The following is a 21,665-nucleotide window of genomic DNA, read 5'->3' on the forward strand; positions in this document are numbered from 1 at the left end:
CTGTTTCCAACCTGGCCTTGAACACTGCCAGGGATGGGGCAGCCACAGCTTCTCCGGCCATGAACCTTTGCCACCCCTTCTTCACCCTCCAAGCTGCATCAGGCAGATTATCCGAGTCCTAAATCAGGATGGTTTTGCCCTTCAAAGTCCTGCCCACTGGTCAAATGAGGGTATGCTCCATTGCGCAGACTCTTTTGGTCAGGGTTGGATGTCTTTCTCAAAGAGGTGACTTGATGCAGAAATGACAGGTGAGGTGACGTGGTCCTTGTTTCATAATAGACTGAACGAGCTCATCATAACAGTCCTTCCTGCTCTACAATCTGCCTAGCATATGTAATATGCTCCCATATATTTTATGAGCGCACGAGTCTCTTCTCATACTTAAGCTGAGCGCATGTATGCCCGCATACATATTTTACCGCTGATAGGAAATGAAACCTCAGATTAAAAGACATTAACAAAGATAAAAAGTAACCAAATCTCATTCCAATTGTCTGTGGCAGGGACCCAATTTTCAAATGATAATTACAATAATTAAAAATTCCCTTATCACCAGAGACGAAAAGGCTGCACGTTGGCAGGCAGAGAGGATGAATGAGGCGAGCACAGGCTCCTCGCTCCCGAAATCAATTTGGGGGAGTTCAAACAAGCCCCAGAACAATTCCAGTGCTGTTGTTTTCCCTCCGGGGAGGAGGAAGAACCTTTCCCCATGTCGGTAGAGATTTTTTTTCCCCTCTTCTTTATCTCCAAGGTCACATTAGCTGGAATAGACATGAAAATCTCCTGTAAACAAAGCTGTTTTGCTGTGGGAAGTGCAGTATGGGGAAAGTTCAGACACGTATCAGACCTTCCCAGTTTGAGCTTTACTTCTAATTACGGATTATCTTAGTTAGAATTAACCAACGTGCATGCTCAGCTTTGGGAGGCCTTGCCAAGGAAGGCTCCCAAAGCTCTTTGTGCTGAGCAGTTGTGAACTTGCTCCCTGATGCCGCCTTCTGCCGTTGTCCCTGTTGCACAAGGTGGAGTTCCTGAGCAGAAACTGAGGTCGAATGAAAGCATCTGGAGAATGGGTTTGTGCCAGTGCATTAATTCTCAGGAGGAGCCCAGGTGAAAACTGAACCTGACCCTATTGATGGGTGATACGTGTGGGATGCTACAGAGGGAAGATGCACACCAGGTTAGGCTATGGGGCTCATCCCTGTGGGCACATATAACCTGTATCCACCCTGCTAGTGCTTCGTTGGGTTTTTTCTTGCTCATCTGGAGATCCTGGCAATAAGCTAATCCTGCAGTGAAGAGAGAGCAGCTCTGACCTGTGCTCTTACCCCCACTTGGCAATAATAAGCGTCCCAATTTTGGGGCAATGAGATGTGGGGCCTCCAACTGGAGCTCCCCCAAACGGTGTTAGTATGGCACAGCAGTGGTGTGCTCTAAGATGCTGCTGAATTGCTGTGAGTCTGTGCTGGTTTTCTGTGTGTCCCCCCCAACACGTTGCAAATGATGTTTTTCCACTTGAGTCAGAAGGTAACACTGGAAGCTGCACTGTGAAAGCACCGTACCTTCAGGTTTGAAAAGCAAAAGCATCTTCTCTTGCATGTTTAGTTGCCAAATTATCACGTAAATGTCACATCACTTAAGGTGCCAGAACTCACTGATGCTTTAAACGTGTCCTTGTTTTAATTCCTTGCAAGTCAACCTTTGCAAACCCAATTAGAAGGGGGGAATCATTGGTGGTGTTTTCTTCACCAGCTTTGGAGCTGAAGGGAGTTTCCTGAGACTCAACGGAAGTTTTCAACTGCTTTTCATTGCCTTTCCTTCTGGGTGGTGCCAGGAGTTCTTCCTGCTGCTCCTCGCTGGGATAAGATGGATTTCTGCCGGCAGAAAACATGGAGCGGCAGCAGTGGGACATGCTCACCTATTTGGGTTGGGTCTGCAAAATCACTTCTGCAGAATAAACCCCCCAAAATCAACAGAAAAGCCTGTGCAGAGCTGGAAACCTTTGGGAGGCTGCATGCGAACCGGCTTTCCACTTCCCCCTTTCCTTCCATCTTATTGTAACAGCAGCTGACTAAAAAGGATCAAAATCCAAGGGAGATCTTTCCTGGGAGACGGCGCAGAGCGCGCTCTTGATGTTTCCAGGGCATTGAGAGCTGCTGCTTTCAAGTCAGCCTGATATTTGTGTTTATCTAGAACTACAAATACACATTTGCTGATGTTCCTCTGTTTGCTTCTGTATTCACCAGCTGAGGTCTGTGGTCCTGCGGGGCAATGTGCGGTGCCACCCAGTGCTGTGTTAGAGACAGACCCAGCAGCTGGCTGCATTTGTGATCTATGGAGATCCTTCAATAACCGTCCTTGGATGTGATGGAATTGTCCTGCTCCCTTACATCCTCTCTCCCAGAGGCCTGGGGCGCCTCTTGACAGTCTCTTGCATCTCTTCAAACAGCATAAATGGCTCAGCTGACTGCAAAAGGGACCTGGAGTCCTTCTGTCCTAAGGAAGTCCAGCCAGCTCTGTCCAGGGCTCAAGGAAGGGACAGCCTTTAGCTCCTCTAATGCTGCTTGGAGCATGGAGGGACATGCTTCAGCCCTCGGTGTAAAAGCAGGCAGCTGGGGGATGATGTGGTTTACATCCCGTGGCTGACAAGTGCTGTTTTAGCAGCTGTGTTTCAGAGCTGAGCTGCCTCCGGAGCAGCAGATATTTCTGTGCCTCTTCAGCATTATGTCTGAGCACATTCCAATCTCCTGTTTGCAAAGAGATGAAGAAGAGAGGATGCTTTCCCCAAATCCCATAGTGAGGCAGAGCTGGAAATCTCCTAGTGCTATGGGTGATGAGGAATAGCAGTATATGGTGCCTGTGGTCTTCTGAGGCTGCTGGTTTACCATCAGCTTCAATCTGTTTTCCATGTTGAAAGCAGAGTTTTAGAGGTGATATCCCAGAGCACCTCTTACCAGTGGTAGCACTGGGGCTGGAGCTCCCATTTTCCATCCTTTTGCTGTATCATAGCTCCTACTGCTAACCCTTCCCTACCTTGTACTTCCTGGTTGCAGGGTGGTAGCAGAGCACCAGCTTTTCTAACCTGTGTTTCCCTGAGTTTTTTAATAGCCTGGAGCAAAGGAAACAAACTCCTGTCCACTAATCCAGATGTTTAAGACAACACAGCCAAGGTTAATAATCCAGTGACATCTCAATTGCACGTACTGTAAATAATCAACATCTTCCCAAAGAGGTGATGAAGGATTTAGAACAGGCTCATTGCAGGAATATGAAAGGGGATTGGCCCCATTGATTCAGCATGTTGCTGAATGGAAAGGCAGTTCCATGAAAGATGGGGGGTGATGCTCTGATGTGCAAACCCACATCCATATAAAATAGATGGATGCAATGCAGAGTTTAGGAAACAAAGATCTTACATCTGCTTTGATGTTTCTTAGTGAAGATCCTGCCTCTTAACTTCTTTTTCTAAAGAGCAAAACTAGTCCAGAATGGGGACACTCTGATCTCCAGTTAGGTTTCCCTCTGCCCAGCTCTGCTTGAATATACAGAGCTATGTGGGAGGTGTGCTGGAGATGTGGGGTTTGATCCCAGACTTCTCAGGCCCTCTGGACCCCTGGATGAGGCTCTTTATTGGTTGGTTGTGTGGTAGTTTAGGGGTTTGGGTTAAAATTTAGGGGTGTTTTTGCTTTCCTTCCCACCTCTTGGTCAAGGCACTGTAACCTCAAATCACTGCCTCTGCTGGAATGCATTCCCCTTGCTGGGGTGAGAGCCAGACCCTGACATAAACCAGTGCAGCACCAGCATGGAGCAAGTCCTCCAGCCTTAGCCCCTGTGCGGAGCCTGTCTCTTGTGGGGCCGTGTCAGGATCCCCAGCTGTGGGCTGCAATGGGGTGATGGGTCCCTTGTTGCTCTCGCCTCATCCCTAGAGATCCCTTCAGGCCAGCAAGGTGGAAAAGGGCTGGAGCTGCACCCTGGGCTCCACGGGTCTGTTAGGCATCATTGAAGAGCATAAAATGCCTTTATTAATGAAGCACTTAAGACTGCAGAGCCTGGAGGGAGCAAACTAGGCCTATATATAGCAACAGGCAGTCTAAGAGGGAATAAGTCTGTTAGCAAATGCCAGCTACTGACTGCTGAGAGGCAGTGAACACGTGGAGGGTCACATCCTGACCACTCATTTAAACTGTGTCAGCAGGGAGGGACCAGTGCTAGTGTGCCGTGGTGTTTTCAGCTCCACAAAGAGCTTGATGTAAGAGCAAAATCAATGGTAGTAGCATAGGGAAGCAAAGGACCCAGCCACTTTCACCCTGGTGTCAACCTCTGGGTTCAGTTTGCACACCCCTGCCACTGCCTGAGCAGTGCTGGGGATGTGGGGCTGTGCAGCTGTAACTGTGTGTGCTCAGGTTTCCTGAGACAGTGTCCACAATCATGGCTAATGATTGCAGAATGAATAAGGCATCCTCATGGAAATCTCATCATAAAAACGCTGCGTTATCCTTTCTGCTCTCTCCCCCAAGTACAATGGGTGATCTTCCTCCAAAGGAAGATGTGCAGAGCTGGTGTTCTGGCAACTGAGCTTTGTGCAGCACTGAGGCCGGGTTGCTGTGAGGTCCATCTCTTGATGCAGTGAGTCTGCTCCCTCTCGGGCAGCACAGGGATGCAGAAGTGGGGCACTGCCCTTGCAGCCCATCCCTTACAACACAGCAAGCAAAATGCATGTGGTTGCCATAGGATTTATCTATTGGATTATGGTCCTAATGGAGCCCTGACTTTACAGCCAAGAGCTGAGGCATTTTAAGCTCTGTGTGGGGAAGAATTAAGGTCTTTGCACTTCCCAGCAGTGACCTTACAAGGGGTAGGAAGCCAGGTGAGATCCATTATGGTCCAAAAGCTGTGTGCAAAACTTCACGCTTCCGTTGGCAGTTTCCATCCAAATGTTTGTATGGGACATGGAAAAGCAAGGAACAGGAGAGCTGAAGCAATAAACCTTGCAAGCATCTCTTATCCAGGCCTCTTTGCAACTCCACCGACTTCACTGAAGACACATCTGGATTACGCAGCTCCAGGTGAGAGCAAGGGGACCTTGTCCTTACAGCCCAACGCAGGTTCTTGTAGGGTAACAAAATGCTCAAACAAGGCTCAGGATTTTATGTAAGACCATAAATTAAGCTTGACAGGACATAAAACCGGAATCATTTTGCTCGTGCTTATTTCTATTCACATTATTCCTCTAAAAGCCTCAATTACTGGAAGGAAACTTGTAATAGGCCTTTTGCTGGAATGCTGCTTTGTTAGCTGCTTTTGTACACAAGGGCTTATGTTATAAGCAATCTGAAATCTATGACAGAAAGTTCTTCTTTGAAATAAAGGGAGATGGAGGTGGGGACAGCCAGAGCCTCTGTCCTCTTGCTGCTATGGATGGTCTAACACTGTCAGAGGCTTCAGTGCTGCTCGTTCAGATGGTTGGGTTTGCTTCATGGTCTAAGTTCTGATGGGTCCTTTATCCTGCACCCTGCCTTGCTCTTCTGCAAGGAACTTCTGCCTCATATCTAACCTGTAACTTCCCCTGTTGAAGTTCTAACCTGTTACCCCTTGTCCTGTTGCTGCAGTCCCTGCTGACGAGTCCCTCCCTGGCAGCCTAAGCAAGGAGCAGAGCAGAAAGGTGAGAAATAACCCCCCATAGCCCTCCAAGAGCTCTCAGCAGGGGTTCAGCGCCCAGGTCCTGTCCCTTCCCCTCTGCCAGGAGGTTCTCCCCCTTGTGGGTCTGCACAGGACCTGACCCACTTTGCTTAACTCAGTTTTTCAGCTCCTGTAACTTATGTCAGGCTTTCATCTTGGATGACAAAGGCAACACAACCCTGTGGAGTCCTTACCTGCTGCTTTCAGAGAGCCTCTTCTGCACCTTCAGCCTTGCGATCCTGGTGGCAAACTGGGCTTTTTACCTGTGCACAAAACGATCCTGCGTGGAGGGACGGGGTTTGTGTGGGATGGGGATAAATCTGAGAGAAGAAAGGGAAGAGACCCTTGCAAAAAACAGAGGTGGCTGCTAGGCAGAGCATGCACGGTGTTGTGTAACGGTCAGGATGGGAGCCTGGTCCAGCCGGGAGGCGAGAGTAGCCTAGATATGAATTGCAAAGAGAATGGAACTTTGATTTTCCTGTCAGCCGGTGTGCTCTGCACTCCTGGCACCCTGCTGATAAGCTTGTCTTAATGGCAATGGGATACAAAGCTGTATTGACTGTGTTTCCAGGCTGCCTGTCTCAAAGGGAAAGCTCTGCGTTCCCTAAGTTTTATGACTTGACGGTGTCAGGCACCGAGGGGGGAAGCCGTGATGGATTCATTCTGCTCCCTTATCCAGGGGCTGCACTGCCCCTTCTGCAAACACCAACGTCTTGAGACGCTGCGGAGAAAGGCAGAGGAGAAAGAGCAAGCCCCAGATAAATCACTGCGGTTTGCAAGGCTTTATTGCAAGTGACAACAGCACCTGAAAGGGTCTTTGTTTGCATTTCTTTTTCCCGGCCTGACTCTGTTATGCTTCCTTCTCACCTTCCTTTTGTCCTGTTCCCACTCTTAGTTGTTTGTTCTCGCCATTAACAGTTATTAATTAGGGTCAGAATTCACTTGAGCTTGGTGATGCAGATATTTAGTGTTTCATGTTGTGTTTCCTCCCTTCTTCCTTCTGTATCATTGGCTCCCTTCCCCAGAGCATCTCTGAGGGCCTTGACTTACCTTGAGGTACCTTCTCCTGAACCCAAAAGCTGCCCGTCTCTGGGAGATGCCCTCATTCAGGGGCACAGCACAGGCATGAATTGAGGATGGGGCCCTTGCTCAGGGTCACAACGTGGGCACGAGGCTGTTCAAGGCTGAATCTCGACAGCAGGCAAGAGCCAAAGAGTTTTCCGAGTAGAAAGATTGGATCTAAGGAGGAAATTCTTTCCTGTTAGGGTGGTGAGGCACTGGAATGGGTTGCCCAGGGAAGCTGTGAATGCTCCATCCCTGGCAGTGTTCAAGGCCAGGTTGGACAGAGCCTTGGGTGCCATGGTTTAGTGTGAGGTGTCCCTGCCCATGGCAGGGGGTTGGAACTGGATGATCTTAAGGTCCTTTCCAACCCTAACTATTCTGTGATCCTATGAAAAGCAGGGCAGCTCAGCACTCGGAAAGCAGGCTGCATGGGCTGCGGTTCATCCTGTCTGGGGTTTCAAAGCTTAAACATCTCCTATTTAGTCACAGGACGGAGGAAGAAAATGTATTAACAAAAATAGGTCTAAAAGCTGTGATGCTGGGAGCCTTTCAGCACTGCTGTGAACTGAGGAGGTAATGACAGCGAGTGATGGGGGTGGCGATGGGGCCCTCGAGGCACTGCTGAGGACAGGACACCAACCAGGAGCTAAAACCCCACGAGATGCCTTGTCTGCAGCACGGGGAGGGAAAGGAAACGCAGAGCTAAAGGTAACTGCAGGGGTAAAACATGAAGCTTTTAAATCTGCTGTGGGCACTGAGCTGCCTTGGCAGGGCTCTCAGCTGAGTTACACTGGGGTTGGGTTTAGGTTTTCCAGGGCTGGATCCAGACTAGAAACCCTAAAGGCAATGGTTTATTTTAAAGGCTCTGTTTTGGCTGGGGACGTGTGTGTGATGTGGGGTTTGGGAGGAGGGTTCCCAGGGGCTTGGTGGCTTCTGGGCAAATTGCCTAAAGCTGTTGTGGTGCTTTGTTCCTGGGGGAGGTTTTGGGGGCAGATTGAACAAATTGGGGCTTGGGATATCGGATACCTCCAACAACCAAAGCCCAGGGAAGAGAAAAGGACCCAAGTCTGCCAGATGCTGAGTCCCTCTTCTGTTGTTTGTGCTGAGTTTCCAGGGCACCGAGCTCTTTCTGCCTGTGGGGTTTCTGTTACAGACAAAAGCCCTAATGAAATCTCACCTTCAGTTGTTGAAATGCTGCCTAAAAGGAGAGGAGATTGCTTTTCCTGGAGCCCGACCCCACCAAGTCTCTGGTGGAAATGGAGGAACCCAAGAAACGTAAGGACTGTGGAGGGACTCTTCATTAGGGACTGCAGTGACAGGACAAGGGGTAACGGGTTCAAACTGAAACAGGGGAAGTTTAGATTGGATATAAGGAGAAAGTTCTTTATTGTGAGGGTGGTGAGGCACTGGAATGGGTTGCCCAGGGAGTTTGTGAATGCTCCATCCCTGGCAGTGTTCAAGGCCAGGTTGGACGGAGCCTTGGGTGCCATGGTTTAGTGTGAGGTGTCCCTGCCCATGGCAGGGGTTGGAACCTTAAGGTCCTTTCCAACCCTGACTATTCTGTGATTCTGTGACTGTTTTACCACCCTGAAAGCAGCTGATGTGCAGCAAGCCCCTGGCTGGAGCCACAAGGTTTGAGGCATTCGATTCCTATAAAGTCTTACAAGGTAGTTTGGCATTGCCCAGGGCAATGGAAGAAGCTGTTCCCAGCTCCAGATCTGGTGGTGGCTGGTCCAGGCCCATCTTTTTGGTTGCCTTTATAAAACCCAAGGGGCTCTAAAGCAGTTTTCAGATTTTAGAGGCAGGATTTGGGAGTGGGAAATGCTTTTAATTGGGATGGATTAGCATGGACTGTGAGTTTCCTCATTGGCTCTGCCCTGTAAATCTCCTGCTTCTCACTTAGTGGGTTTTTTAATGGGAAAAAAAGAACCCCACAGAATATAACCTCAGCAAATCTACTCTAACATCTGTAAATCCAGCTCTGCTCTCTAATGCAGCAGTGAAGCTTAAGCTCAAGTTAAGGTGGCTTCAGAACTGGACCTTTTTCTTACCCCCTCGTACAGTCTGAATTCCCCGACAGGTTTCATTAATCAGAGCAGAGGATGCTCCCCTTGCTCGAATAGAAACACCCCTAAACAGAGCTTGCTGTGCCCTGGGCCTGGCTTGTCCCTGGTGCAGCCAGGACCGAGCTTTGTGCTCCCACAAGCAGCAGGCAGCGCAGGCAACAGCATCGGATTTAAGGAGAAGGTGTGGGAGCTCCTATAAAACCAGGGTACACGAGACCTCTGAGAGGAGCTCGTGGGCCAGCTTGGCAGGTGGATGAAAAGCCACCAGAACCCATTCAAGTCAATGGAGCTCTCCTGATTTACGCCATCCTCGGCGCGTGATACCAGATGGTGTTTTATAAGCGCAGGAATTATTTAGGAGTGTGGCTATTACTCCAGTACTAATGAATTACAAAGAGCTCCTTGAGGAAAGCCCTTGTGCTGACTATGGAACATGTCCCTGAGACAAACTAACTGGGGAGGTTTCGAGGGTCAGCAATTTCTTAAAAGTATATTTTATTCCTTGTAAGTTTAAGGGGCCCAGAAATATCCCACTTGTCTCATTAGCAAATATTACCCCATTCTTCTTTCCCAGTGTAGCAGGGGGGAAGAAAAGCACATAAACTAAACACCTGGCAGGAGTGCATCATCTGCATAAATTCAAGTGGTTACACTCCTGACAGCAAACCAAACCAAAATGAGACTTGGGAAGCTGGCAGTGAGGCCTCAGTGATGATTTATTTACAGGCAGACAGGGAATGGCTGGGATTTCAAGGAGCAGCCGTGCAGATCCCGGTGCTGTGTTCCCTCCAGCTGATGCAACCCTCCTGGCTTTCCTAGGTGGAAGCCACAGGTGAATTGAGGCCAGGCCCAAACAGCAGATCACTGCTACCACAACCGTGTGGCACTACTGCTTAGTAGTTGTAGGTCTCCTCTGGGTCAGTTTTCCATGGGAAGGGAGGGGGGTTGATGCTTGTGGTTTGTGTCCCTGTGATGGAGCAGTTCAGCTTCACCCCCCAAGTTCAACTTGCGCCATTTCTCCATCAGCATCCAGTAGCCCAGAGGTGAAGTTTGTCATTACTGGCTTTGCTAATGGGTTTCAATGCATTGGTTTTGCTTATAGGAGCCTTGGTATTCCCCTTCTGTGGGTCACCCCAACTTGTGTCACTTCTCCATCAGCATCAAGTAGCCCAGTGACCAAGCAAGCGCATCTGCGTGCAGCATTGGTTTGCAAGCCATGGTTTGCTGTGCTGGGCAAGCATCATGGTAGGACCAACACAGGAGGAGCAGGGCATGTGCCATCTTCTCTGCTCTCCCCATGTTGGATCCCTAACAGAAGGCTTCTGCTATTTCATTCACCCTCTGGCACAAGAACCCTCCAGTTTCCCAGGGAAAATGGATTTGCCAAGCTATTTATGCGAATTGCCTCTTGACATAATCTAGTGTGTCTGCCTATTTTCAAGCTTGCTTTTGCCTGGCAGATGGCTGTTGTGGATTAGGAGATAACTCATCCCATCTCACCCCATCCTGTTCTCTAGGCTGAACAATATTTAGTGTTTTCCTACATCCGTGCCATGCTGGAGACCATGCTGAAGGCTGTCAGCCCTCACAACTCCCTGCCCACTGGCAGGCTGCCTGTCTTCAGTTTCCCATATTCCCTTCGTTTTCCAGCTGAAGGAAGAGGGAAAAGGAGTGGGAGAGATGGAAGAAGGTGTATGATTTGTGGGAGGTGGCAGAAGAAGGGGGGAACATTGGTCTGCAAGGCAAGATGAGGTGCACCTTGTGAGGAGAAGGGTCTGGGGTAGATGCCCTGTGCTGGTAGCTCATTTGGAGCTACCAAATGGACATTTGGAGAATGTCTGGATGAACGACAGGCATAAACTGTGCTGGTCCTATAGGCCAGATAAAATGCTTTCTGCAGGCAAATGGCTGGGCAGAGCTGGGACAGAGCTGGGACATAGTGGCCTGGTTGAAGCAGCTGAGCTTCTCCAAGTGCTGCAGAAACCTGGAGGCAAAAGCTTTGCTGTGTCTTTGCTCCGGGCATCTCTTGTGGCAACTGAGGTCCTCCAGGAGGAAATAGATGGTTTTGCTTTTGAAATGTGTGTGTCCATTGGGAAGGGGAAGAGCTGAGGGGGAACAATCCTAGAGCAGGCTGGAGAGGAGCCCTCACCATGCCAGAAGCACTCATGACCCATGGCTTTCTGTAGATTGTCTCTCATGCACAAGTACCTCACTCTGAGATGCTTCAATGGTTATAAGGGGAGGGGGAAAATGCAGAATCTGTCTCTGAAAGGGGAAAAACAGGAGTGTGTTAGTAAATTTTTAATGCTCCATTAATTTTAGGTGCCAAATAACATGTTTGCAACAGAGCTGGTCTCATCCGAATAATAGACAGAAATGACCGATAAGGGTTAACAGGGCCGTAGCCATTCAGGATGGTGTGCTGTGGTGCTTCTTTCCCTTGTATATCTAGGGGTTTATGTTTCTATCATTCTGGTTTTCCACCTTTAACCCCAGTGTTTTAAACCCAGCCCTGGCTTTCCTGCTGACAGTTTTGCCCTAAGAATCCCTGGTTTGGTTTAAAACAGGGCAAGATGACAACTAAATGGCAACTTCCAGTGAGGATTCCCTATCGCCCTCACTTGATGTGCTTCAGCAGGAGCAGACCAAGTATTCCTTTGTGGACTTCAAGGGACCACAACAAGGTTGGACCCAGGGCATGGAGAGACAAATGAGTTTGCTGGTGACTTGGGGACCTGGGTATGGAAGAGGTGGAGGTGCTCTGCAGCTCCAGGCTTCTTTCCAGGCTTGCCCCAGATGGGATGAAACGATGACAAGGGATATCAGAACAGCATCACAAACCAGGATGGCCAAAAGGATTTTATATTAACCCAGCAGTCAGGAGCAACTGCTCATTGCAGCCAGCACAAACCTCTCCTCACCCAACACCGTTCATCTATGATTGATTTTTGTTTCTTCTTCCAGGTAGCAAAAACACCCTCACAATTGTAGCTTCTTCAAGGCAGGGAAGAGGAAGGAGGGTTGATTTCTTCTCCACACATCCAAAAATCCATATTTGAACAAAGAGTAGGAAAACTTCATCTACAGCAGCATCATCCTGCAATTAATCAGACTAGTATAATGCAGCAATGATTGCTCAGGAAGGACTGAGTCTGTTCTGCCTCTTTGGCATGGTTTGCACAAGTTTCACAAGTTCAAAGGTAAACCCCAGTTTTCAATAGCTCTGACTTCACTTTTTCTTTGGGTTTTTTTCCCCCCTTTTTTTGGTAAAAGCTGTTCTTTTCTCTCTTATCACACATCCTGTAGCTATTAGGCAATTATGGTTGTCTCACATCACTTGCCGGGGCTATATTTAAAAAGCGAAGTAGGGAGCTGATAGCAGATATGAATACTCCTCAGCCATGAGGTAGATGCAGACTCTGAAAGTTCACAGTGCTGCTGAGGCTCGCACTGCTCAGCACCAGCTGACCCAAAATAACTGTGTTTGGGGAGGGAGAAGAAACAAGATGGTCTTTTTCGCTCAAATCTGTGCAGTTCAGTGCTGCAGGATAGGACTGTGGGGCCTGAGCTGCTCTGTGCATGCTGCAGGCTGGGCTGCCTGGGTTTTAGTCATCACTTGTAAAGAGGCCAAGAAGACAAAAAGGCATTATTGTGGTCAGAAAGCACTTTGGCTGAAGGGCTGCAGGTTTTTATCGGTTGTGTCTGTTGCAGTCCACAAATAATAAATAAAACCTTGGGTAATTTAGCTTTCAATAGGCTCCCTCATTTCATTGCTTTGCCATGGCCCAGGTGTGCCAGCTCCCTCCCCCTATTTAGCTACTCTATCATTTCCACAGAAATCTGTGTCTGATTGTTCACCCTTTGTGCGTTGGTGATGTACAACAGCCCTTTGCTTGTCTCTGCTGCTGGCCTTTGGCTTTCCCTCGCATTGGTGTGCCTTGCCCCAGGCTGGAGCTGCTGCAGAGGCAAAGGGAGTTGGGAAGGGACATTGTGGGACAGAGCTGGCTTTGTGATGGGTTTATGGAACGGGTTAGGTTGGAAAGGACTTTAAGGTTATCCAGTTTCAACCCCTGCTACGGGCAGGGACCCCTTCCACTAGAGCAGCTTGCTCCATGTCCCATCCAACCTGGCCTTGAACACTGCCAGGGATGAGGCAGCCACAGCTCCTCTGGGCACCCTGTGCCAGCGCCTCAGCACCCTCACAGGGAAGAACTTCTGCCTAAGAGCTCATCTCAGTCTCCCCCGTTTCAGTTTGACCCTGTTACCCCTTGTCCTATCACTGCAGTCCCTGATTGAAGTGTGTTGCTGATCAAGCAGAGATGCTCAAGGAGTTTGTAACTGACCCTTCCCTCCCTGCAGCAGTTGTCAGGTTTCACCGTCAGAACCATTCACAGCAAGGGGTTGATCTGTGCACTTCTCCCCCTTCAGAAACAGGGAAGTGTGAAATGTTTGAAATGAACCTTTTCGGACCTTTTTCAAGTGAAAATGTTCTCTCTGAGGGTCAGTGCTAATTTTCATTTAGGTGTTCAGCTAGAAAAGAGGAAGCAAACAGGATGGCTGACATCAAAAGAGCCTGCTCTCATGCAGTGATTTGGGCGCTCTGCACGGACCCAGCTGGGAGGGAGGGGTTTTAGCTGTTTCATTTCTCAGTTCCTCTATTGATGGTGTCTCTCTCTGCAGCAGTGAGCTGTGCAGAGCAGGGGCAGCTGATGGAGCTGGCAAAGCTCCGTGTTGAACCAGAGAGGGTGCGAACAGCCCCATGTCCCTATGGGACTCCCTGGAGCAATTGGTGATCTTTCTTCTTTCTCCCACCTTTCAGGTCCATGACTGGGGATATCTTGGGGGGGTTTGAACCATGGAATGGTTTGGGTTGAAGGGACCTTAAAGCTCCTCCAGCTCCAACCCATGCCACAGGCAGAGACCCCTTCCACTGGAGCAGCTTGCTCCAAGCCCCTGTGTCCAACCTGGCCTTGAACACTGCCAGGGATGGGGCAGCCACAGCTTCTCTGGGCACCCTGTGCCAGCGCCTCAGCACCCTCCCAGGGAAGAGCTTCTGCCTAAGAGCTCATCTCAGTCTCCCCTCTGGCAATTTGAAGCCTCTTTCAATGGGCTGGAGCATAGAACTGGATCAGGACTGCAGGGGGGGTATAGGTTAAAGTGAGGAGTGCTGGTCCTGGGTATCACTCACCTTTTCCAAGGGAAAGGCTTTGCAGTTTCCCTACTTGCAGTTAGCCATTTGGATCACCTCACTGCTTTGGGAAGGTTTCCAGGTCCTCTCAACAGAGCTCTTTGTCCCCAACTGTGTCACCTTCCCTTCTTGGCTTTGCAAGCTGCCTTGTCACAAAGGAGCACGGCTGTCATGGTTGTTCACAGATCAACATCCACTCTTTGATGTTAGCTGGGGTTTGAGCCACGAGCTGCATTGAAAATGAGGACCATGACCTCAAGCTGCCACAAGCACCTGCCCAACACCAAGTGGGGGAGTCTGAACCCAACTCTGATGTCCTTGCAGCACCCTAAACTGAGAGCAAGTGCCCAGTCTCTGTAGCAGTGGCAGTTTGTGCATCAGCTGAGTAATTGGGTATTTCCATGTAGGCTAATCTGGAGCAAGATCACAAAGGAGACCCTGTAAAAGCTGCCCAAGTGTTGCTTCCATGGCTTGGACATGAACCCTGAGGGGTGGATCTGCCTGTCCCACTGTGATGGAGTCAGGCAGTGGGAGAGGGACCCTGGTGCTGTTTGTCCCAGGGTCCTTTTGCTGCCTTTGTGCACAGCAGGCTTTTCATCATGTGGCACGTTGTGGCCATGAGGCTCAAGCAATTGATGTGGGTAAGATGGGCAACACACCCCATGGGCATCCTTGGCCATGTGGGCAGAGGTTTGTGCTTCACCTCATGCTCGTGATAGAGGTTTACCAGGGGGTGAAGGGGCACCCATTTATAGGCTTTGTCCATGTCTGCCAGGGTGTTTCTTTTTCGGCACATACTTTGTGTGTGATGAAGATCTTGGTGCATAACTAAGCACCAGAAGCTTTATGGGACACTTAATCCAAAAGCAGGTGGGAAACCCCATCTCTAACCCCATCCCCAGCTACATCACCCCATAGACTCATAGGAAATAGATCTGGAAAGGAATGGTTTACCCTTTAGTGTTTACCAGGCAGTGGCTGAGAACTCAGCAAAGGCCCCAGCATCTCTTGCAAAGCTCCCCTGGATCCAGTTTCTAGTTGGTTGTGCCATTTTCATGTCCATGCCCTTAGTAGGGCAGTGCCAGGACCCCCCACTGCACCCATTCAGCCTGGATCCACCAAGAAACTGTGAACATCACCTTGCCTGTGACCAGCGAAGAGGGAGGTTGTATTAGTTGGGGTGTAGGTGCTGTGGATACCACTGTGCTCCATGAGCATCAGGCCCAAAGGCACCTTGTTCCTGCCTGACCCTTCAGGACCATTGTGAAGAGCAGGCTTAGGCTGGCGATGGGATGCACTGGTGCTGGGAACTGGTGCATCCCCTCTCCATCAGCTCTGTTATTGATGATTTGAAGGTATTATTATTCCAGCACCTCGATCTGAACAAAATGAGCCTTGAATAAACATAATAGTAAACTCCGTTGTTCAGTGGTGCGATGCCTTGCCTTCAGCAGTCAATTCCCATAAGGAGGCATCTCTTCCCCAGCGTGCTGGATATAAACCTTCAATTTACATCTCCAGTTAAACAGCAGCTTCCAAGACTTCGGTCTCTGGTGACAATGAACAGAAACATCTCCCCCATTAAAAATGTCATCCTTTTTTGTTTTTTCCTGATGAGAAACTGTGCTGTGCAGGCGTTTTTATAGGCTCCCACAGAGGTGGCCGAGCTGCAGCATTAAATCTTTGCCACGTCAGGCTGAAAGCTCACTGGAGAGGATGCTTAAACACCATATCCATTCCCCTGCCATTAACAAACCCTCCCCTGCTGGATCACAAGGGGGAGATTAAACAGGGAGCGAGATGGTGGAGCGCAGCAGGAGGGTCCCCCCGCTGCTGTCACCCACTGCCTTCATGACCAGGAGCAAGTCGTTCTCTCTTTACACCCACAGCCTGGTTTTCTCCCCTCTATGAAATGATGAATGTGCTGGAGCAAGGGCTGTCTCCCTTCGGAGCAGAGCACCCGCTCCATGCGATCCCAGCACAGGAACACCAGTGTATTCCAAAAGCACATCATCCAGCAGTGCCTGGCCTCCCTCCCCTCACTGTGGGCAGTGTGAACACGAACAGAGCAAAAGTGTGGTGTTAAAATAACATTGCTTATTGCTGAAACAGAGGGAAAAAAACCCATAGTGCTGCACAATTAAAGGCTCTTATCCCCCTGAAACTCACCTAGCTTTATGGAGCACAGACAGCAGCCCGGCCACCCACTGCTCTGAGATTCCAGCAATCCAGGAGCACCTGGGGGTAGGGAAGTGAATTAAAGATGAAGTGGCAGCTGGAACTGGTTTAATGTCGGTTTTGGAGTTCTGTGCATTTGATCATATGTGCCATGCATGTGGTTATGTCCTTAAATTAGGTAGCAGCAGATAACACAGTGATCCTAATCTCCTTCCCACCCCATAGCTTGAAACCTGGCATTCCGCATCAGCCACGCAGCCCCGGCTTATCTGCTCTCCAGTGGCTTCCTCCGGAGCTCTCACCAGCGGCTCTCGTTATTTAGATGTTGCCAAGATTAGTGCAGATGGAAATGAGTGTCTGCTGGCAACCCGTGCTGCCTGCAAGGTGTGAGGCTGGAGATAGCCCCAGTGCTGGGGCTGGAGGCAAGCCCCTGCCATCTGCAAGCTGCAGATGCTCTCAGTGGGGTTATAAGGACAGGGGCAAGGTGGGGACAGCCAAGAGTGCCTCCAAAGACAGTGTCTGGAAGAGCAGCATTCCTGGGTGACTCCCAAGGGAAGAGTGCCTAACCCTGCAGGAGGATGTGTCTCACATTCCAGAGGTAAGAGCCTCTTGTCCAGGACCCGCTTCAGAGCACTGAGAAGCTACAAGGGCTTTTTCTTTTCCCCACATCTCACCTGGGATTCTGGCACTGGAGCAGTGCTGTGGCAGGACTGCAGCAAGGGCAGGACCTCCTTTAGTGGTCATAACAGGACACGTTCGTTGTGCCTGTCCCACTTGGGGTACCACGACATCCCAGGTGATCCTGTCCCATCACAAGGAGACTTTGGCAACGATTCAGCCTGGAGAAGAGAAGGCTCCTGAAGGGGAGACCTTAGAGCAGCTCCAGAGCCTAAAGGGGCTGCAGGAAACCTGGAGAGGGGCTTTGGACAAGGGGAATGACTTTAACCTGCTTGAGGGGAGACTGAGATGAGCTCTTAGGCAGAAGCTCTTCCCTGTGAGGGTGCTGAGGCGCTGGCACAGGGTGCCCAGAGAAGCTGTGGCTGCCCCATCCCTGGCAGTGTTCAAGGCCAGGTTGGACACAGGGGCTTGGAGCAAGCTGCTCTAGTGGAAGGGGTCCCTGCCTGTGGCAGGGGTTGGAGCTGGAGGAGCTTTAAGGTCCCTTCCAACCCAAACCAGGCTGGGATTCTGTGTAATGGAGAGACCTGCACTGGAGGGCACCAATTTGCTGCCCACCAGCTAAAGGCTACTTGAGCTCCAGGCAGGTGTGGGAGCTGTGCCCATCACCAGACCTTGTCTGTCCCTTCCCCAGCCAAAAGCAGCTCTCTCTCCAGCTGAAGGAGGGATGATCTTTCTCTCTCTCTGGCACAAAGGGTAGCAGGATTCTAGTATTTATGTATCGCTTTTCCCTGCTGGCATTTAATGGACGTTTTAGTAGCACAAATAGAAAGTGCTGCATATTCATCTTCCATGTCACAGGCATTGAGATGAAGAGGAGTGAAGGGAGAAGCGCCTCGGGCTCATTGTACCAATCTTGTCCTCAGCAGCAATCTCGAAGATGAAGAATAACTTAATTACCACATATCATTGTGTTTCCTTTATTTGCTCTTTGTTGCTCTCTGCCGATGCCTGGGCCCACACTCCGGCACATGAGCAGCAGCAGATCACTGCTTCATTAAAATGCCTGGTGGACTCCTGGTCCCTAAACCTCTTAGAGCTCCTGTGGAGGAGGAGAGGGGGGATAAAATACGGGCTGTATGTAGACAGATGAAGGAGTGAAACCCGTTGCACTGTCAGAGGTGTTGGCTTTGCAGAGCCTGAGATGCGGCTGGCCACTGCTCAGAGCATCTCAGATGAGAATAAGGAGCTCACATGTACATCTTGTCTTGTTCAATTTGCTTTGAGGAGTGTGGGCACTGGGTTCATCTGAATGAGGAAAAGAGCAAAGTGAAGCCAGGAGGAGGGTTTTTTTTTTCCCAACCCCAACTCAAATGTGGGATTTGGGGTTGCTCTGAGTGGGTTTTAATTCTGAGCTATGTGGCATGAGCACTTGGGAAGAACTTCTGCCCAAGATCTCACCTCAATCTCTCCTCTTGTCAGTTTGAAGCCTCTTTCAATGGGCTGGAGCATAGAGTTGGAGCCAGAGATCAACTCCAAACATCCCCCTTTCCTTCTACAACATGTCATTTTCTTTCTGTCCTTACAAGGGTAATAATTGCTATATTAATTCTCCTAAGTAAGTGCAAGGGAATGAGCTCTCTGCTGCCAGGTACCAGTGAGTTAAAGGAGGCAGCAAGCCGAGCAGAGCATCATTTATGCTTTTTGTCAGTGCCATTCCCTCTACGCATCTGGCTTGTTTTAGGTAAATGCATTTTGAACATGCAAGTAATGAAACCTTATCTTCATAGTTGTGTGATAAAAAAGAAACAGCTGTGCTAAATGTGCCCTCAGTGAAGAGTCTGCAACCAAGGCTCTGAGCAATAAACGTTAAATGGGATGACTCTGTGAGCCCCCAGTCTGCAGTGATTTGATCAGAAGGATGGGGCCTTGGTGAAATATTGGTCTCGTTTTGTAATGTGGAGCTAAACAAAGCAAACAGGTAAGAGAAGTCTGAACTCAGTGAGGCCAGAATGATGGACGAGGGGGCTTTGTGTCTTCCTTAGGGACCTCGGGCTCTGCGGAGTCTTCAGCTGGCGAGCAGGGAATGTGGGAAGAGATTAAGCAAATCAGATAGCAAGCTGCCCCTGGAGAGCTGCAGTCACGAGAACTGGAGCTCCTCTGGAGGAGGAACCTGGAGCAGCACGAGGTACCCAGAGGGCACACGAGCTCCTGCACGTGTGATGAGAGCCTGCTCCATCCCTCTGATGCTGCCCCTGTCCCACAGGCAAGGAGCGACCCACTGCTGCAACCGTCCTGCTCATGAGTGTGTGCGAGGCTCGGGACCAGCGCCGCATCATGAAGTGCTGCACACAGGAAACAGGAACACCAGCCCTGGGGCCAAAAGGTTGGTAAAACACAGAGGGGTGGGAGGGATGATGTTGTAGCTGTGTTAATTACTTGGGAGGGAAGGGGAAGGGGAAGGAAGGGAAGGGAAGGGGAGGGAAGGGGAAGGGAAGGGAAGGGAAGGGAAGGGAAGGGAAGGGAAGGGAAGGGAAAAGGAAGAAGGGAAGGGAAGGGAAGGGAAGGGAAGGGAAGGGAAAGGGAAAGGAAGTGGGAAGGGAAGAGGAAAGGAAGAGGGAAGTGAAGGGAAGAAGGAGGGGAAGAAGGAAGCGAAGGGAAGAGGGAAGGGAAGGGGAAAGGAAGAGGGAAGGGAAGGGGAAAGGAAGAGGGAAGGGAAGGGGAAAGCTAAAGTGCTGTCTTCTCAAACAGATGCGAGTCTGAGCCGGGAAGAGCCCCCCAAGTTGAGATGCTCAAGTTGAGATGCGGGTGTTCATTCTGCTGAGCCCTCACTAGGGGCACTGGCAGCTCCTTTAACCCGTTCTCATTGGCAGCTCCGGCGCTGTGTGTGTGCATGCACAGCAGGGAGGCTCTAATGAGTAATTAATGCCAGCCCCGTGTTTGCAAACTGTGGTGGCAAAAGCCCCAGCTGTAGGAAGTTGCACAATGGTATCAGCATGCAGCGGGGTTTTGTGCCACGCAGGCTCATTGCAGGCAAACAGAACCCACAGAGCTTTGTTCTGACTTGTCCTCACAGAGCAGCAAACTCGGGGCTGCCTTCACGCCACGTGGAGAATGGGAATTGTTCTTTGGAATCAGAGTTAAAAGCATTGTAGGAAGTAGTAAATGTCCTGTTGGATTGTATGCAGGAGAAGAGATGCAACCTGCGGTTGGTGGAACTTGCTTGCTTGAACTCAAAGGGACTGTCTTCCAACAGCCAACCTGCCCCTGGGCTCTGCCACAGCTCAGGACACTGAGGACAAAGATCTGCTTGATTGATTCCCTTCCATTCCAGAAGAAAAACAAGGATTTAAAAGCCCTCGTTGCTCACGAACAAATCCCGTGCAGAAGTTTGTGTTTTAGGCATTCTTCTGGGAGAAGACACTTTAGGAACTGTTTGGAAGTCAGCAAATACCGTTTTTCACTGCAAATGCTGCTGTAGCCAGAGATGTTCAGGCCGTTCAAGCATCTGGGCCAGCCCCTTTTTTAGTTAATGCAATCCAGCCTCTCCACTGCTGCACCTCATCCAGTGCACGTTATTAAAAGGCAGCTTCCAGAAAGGCATTTAATCTTGGTCTGAAGTCTTTCAGGGCATGAAGAATTCCCTGCTTCCCAAAGTCATTTGTTCCACTTTCTCTCCTTTAATTCAATAGCCAGCCAGTGCTGGTGACCACCAGCCCCACAGGAGGATCGTGCTGGGGCTGGTGTGGAGCAAGGGCAGGAGCAGTTGGAGTTCAGCTCATGCTCTGCTGTCGTGGCCACGTTGCTCACACCATGAGCTGCCTGTTTCAAGGCACGTTTGCACGAGTGGCTGGGGATGAGGAGGAGGGCAATGGCACGTGGGTTGTTCAGCTGATGTAGAGCTTTGAACCACAATCCCGAGACCACATCTTGCTGCCCCAGTTCCATGGGCTGCATGTTGCTCTTCCCCCTTCCGCATCACTTCTTGCTGTTGTTAGATTGTGTGTCGAGTGGTTTTTAAGCCATATAAAACAATGAGCCAATGTAAAATATTATGATATGATGAATATGATTTTATGTTGTAGTTACCTCTAGGCATTCACTTTCTGATTTCATGGTGATTGTTATAGTTCTTTTATTCCTTTCATAAAGAAAAACATTTAATGTAAAAATAAAAGGAGTCAGGATGGTTTGGGTGAATTGCAGTGCTTGGGGCTTTCCTCCACATGTGCTTAAACGTATGTCTGAACTTGAGTGCAAGAGCCTGAGGAAGAAACTCCTCATCTGAATCCTAGCAAATGCAGCAGGATGACAGCGCAGCAGATAATGGAGTGGCTTCAGGTGAGGACATCATTACCCTCATGTCTTGGGCCCATCTGGATGTATCTGCTCAGTATGGGAGATCCTGAAGGGCCAAACTTGTTCGCAGGTGGGATCTTCGCCTCCAAAATTCCCTGTTGCCACAAACCAGGCAGTGATACGGATGCAGCCAGCGCTGTTGGCCAGGCTGATGCAGTCTGTACCCATCGCTTTGTATCCTGTGGTATGAAATCAAGCAAATGTGATTAAATCAGGTACAGAGGGCTGAGGTGGGCTCTGAGGTTTCAGTGGAAGGGTGGCATTAATCAGTCAGGAGCAGGCTCAGCTCATCCACTCTTACACCATCCTGAGAGGCTCCATCAGGCCTCTTCCACAGATTTCACTCTGTTGCTTGAAAACCCCATCAGGCTTTAGTGGTGTGATTGCTGATGTATTTTAAACCTTCCAGATCCTGTCTGTGGGTAACTGAAGAGCTCGAGCCATTTAAAGGGTCCTTTAGAGCCCTTTGCAGTATGGAGGGTGCACACACAGGGGATGATCAATGGAGTCATGAGCTGCCC

At 49.8% G+C, this 21,665-nt stretch overlaps 1 long non-coding RNA gene across 1 annotated transcript; it reads left to right on the forward strand.

Moving 5' to 3' along the window:
* Positions 1-763: 763 nt before the first annotated feature.
* LOC134159940 (uncharacterized) lies at positions 764-19,988 on the forward strand. Its single transcript, XR_009963368.1, has 3 exons — positions 764-1,107; positions 19,052-19,175; positions 19,867-19,988. It is a non-coding gene; the product is annotated as an uncharacterized LOC134159940 (long non-coding RNA).
* Positions 19,989-21,665: the final 1,677 nt, after the last annotated feature.

Source organism: Pezoporus occidentalis, unplaced genomic scaffold (genome assembly GCF_034315485.1).
Source record: "Pezoporus occidentalis ecotype Australia unplaced genomic scaffold, CSIRO_AGI_Poc_V1 ctg153, whole genome shotgun sequence".
In the NCBI taxonomy this organism is placed as follows: domain Eukaryota; kingdom Metazoa; phylum Chordata; class Aves; order Psittaciformes; family Psittacidae; genus Pezoporus; species Pezoporus occidentalis.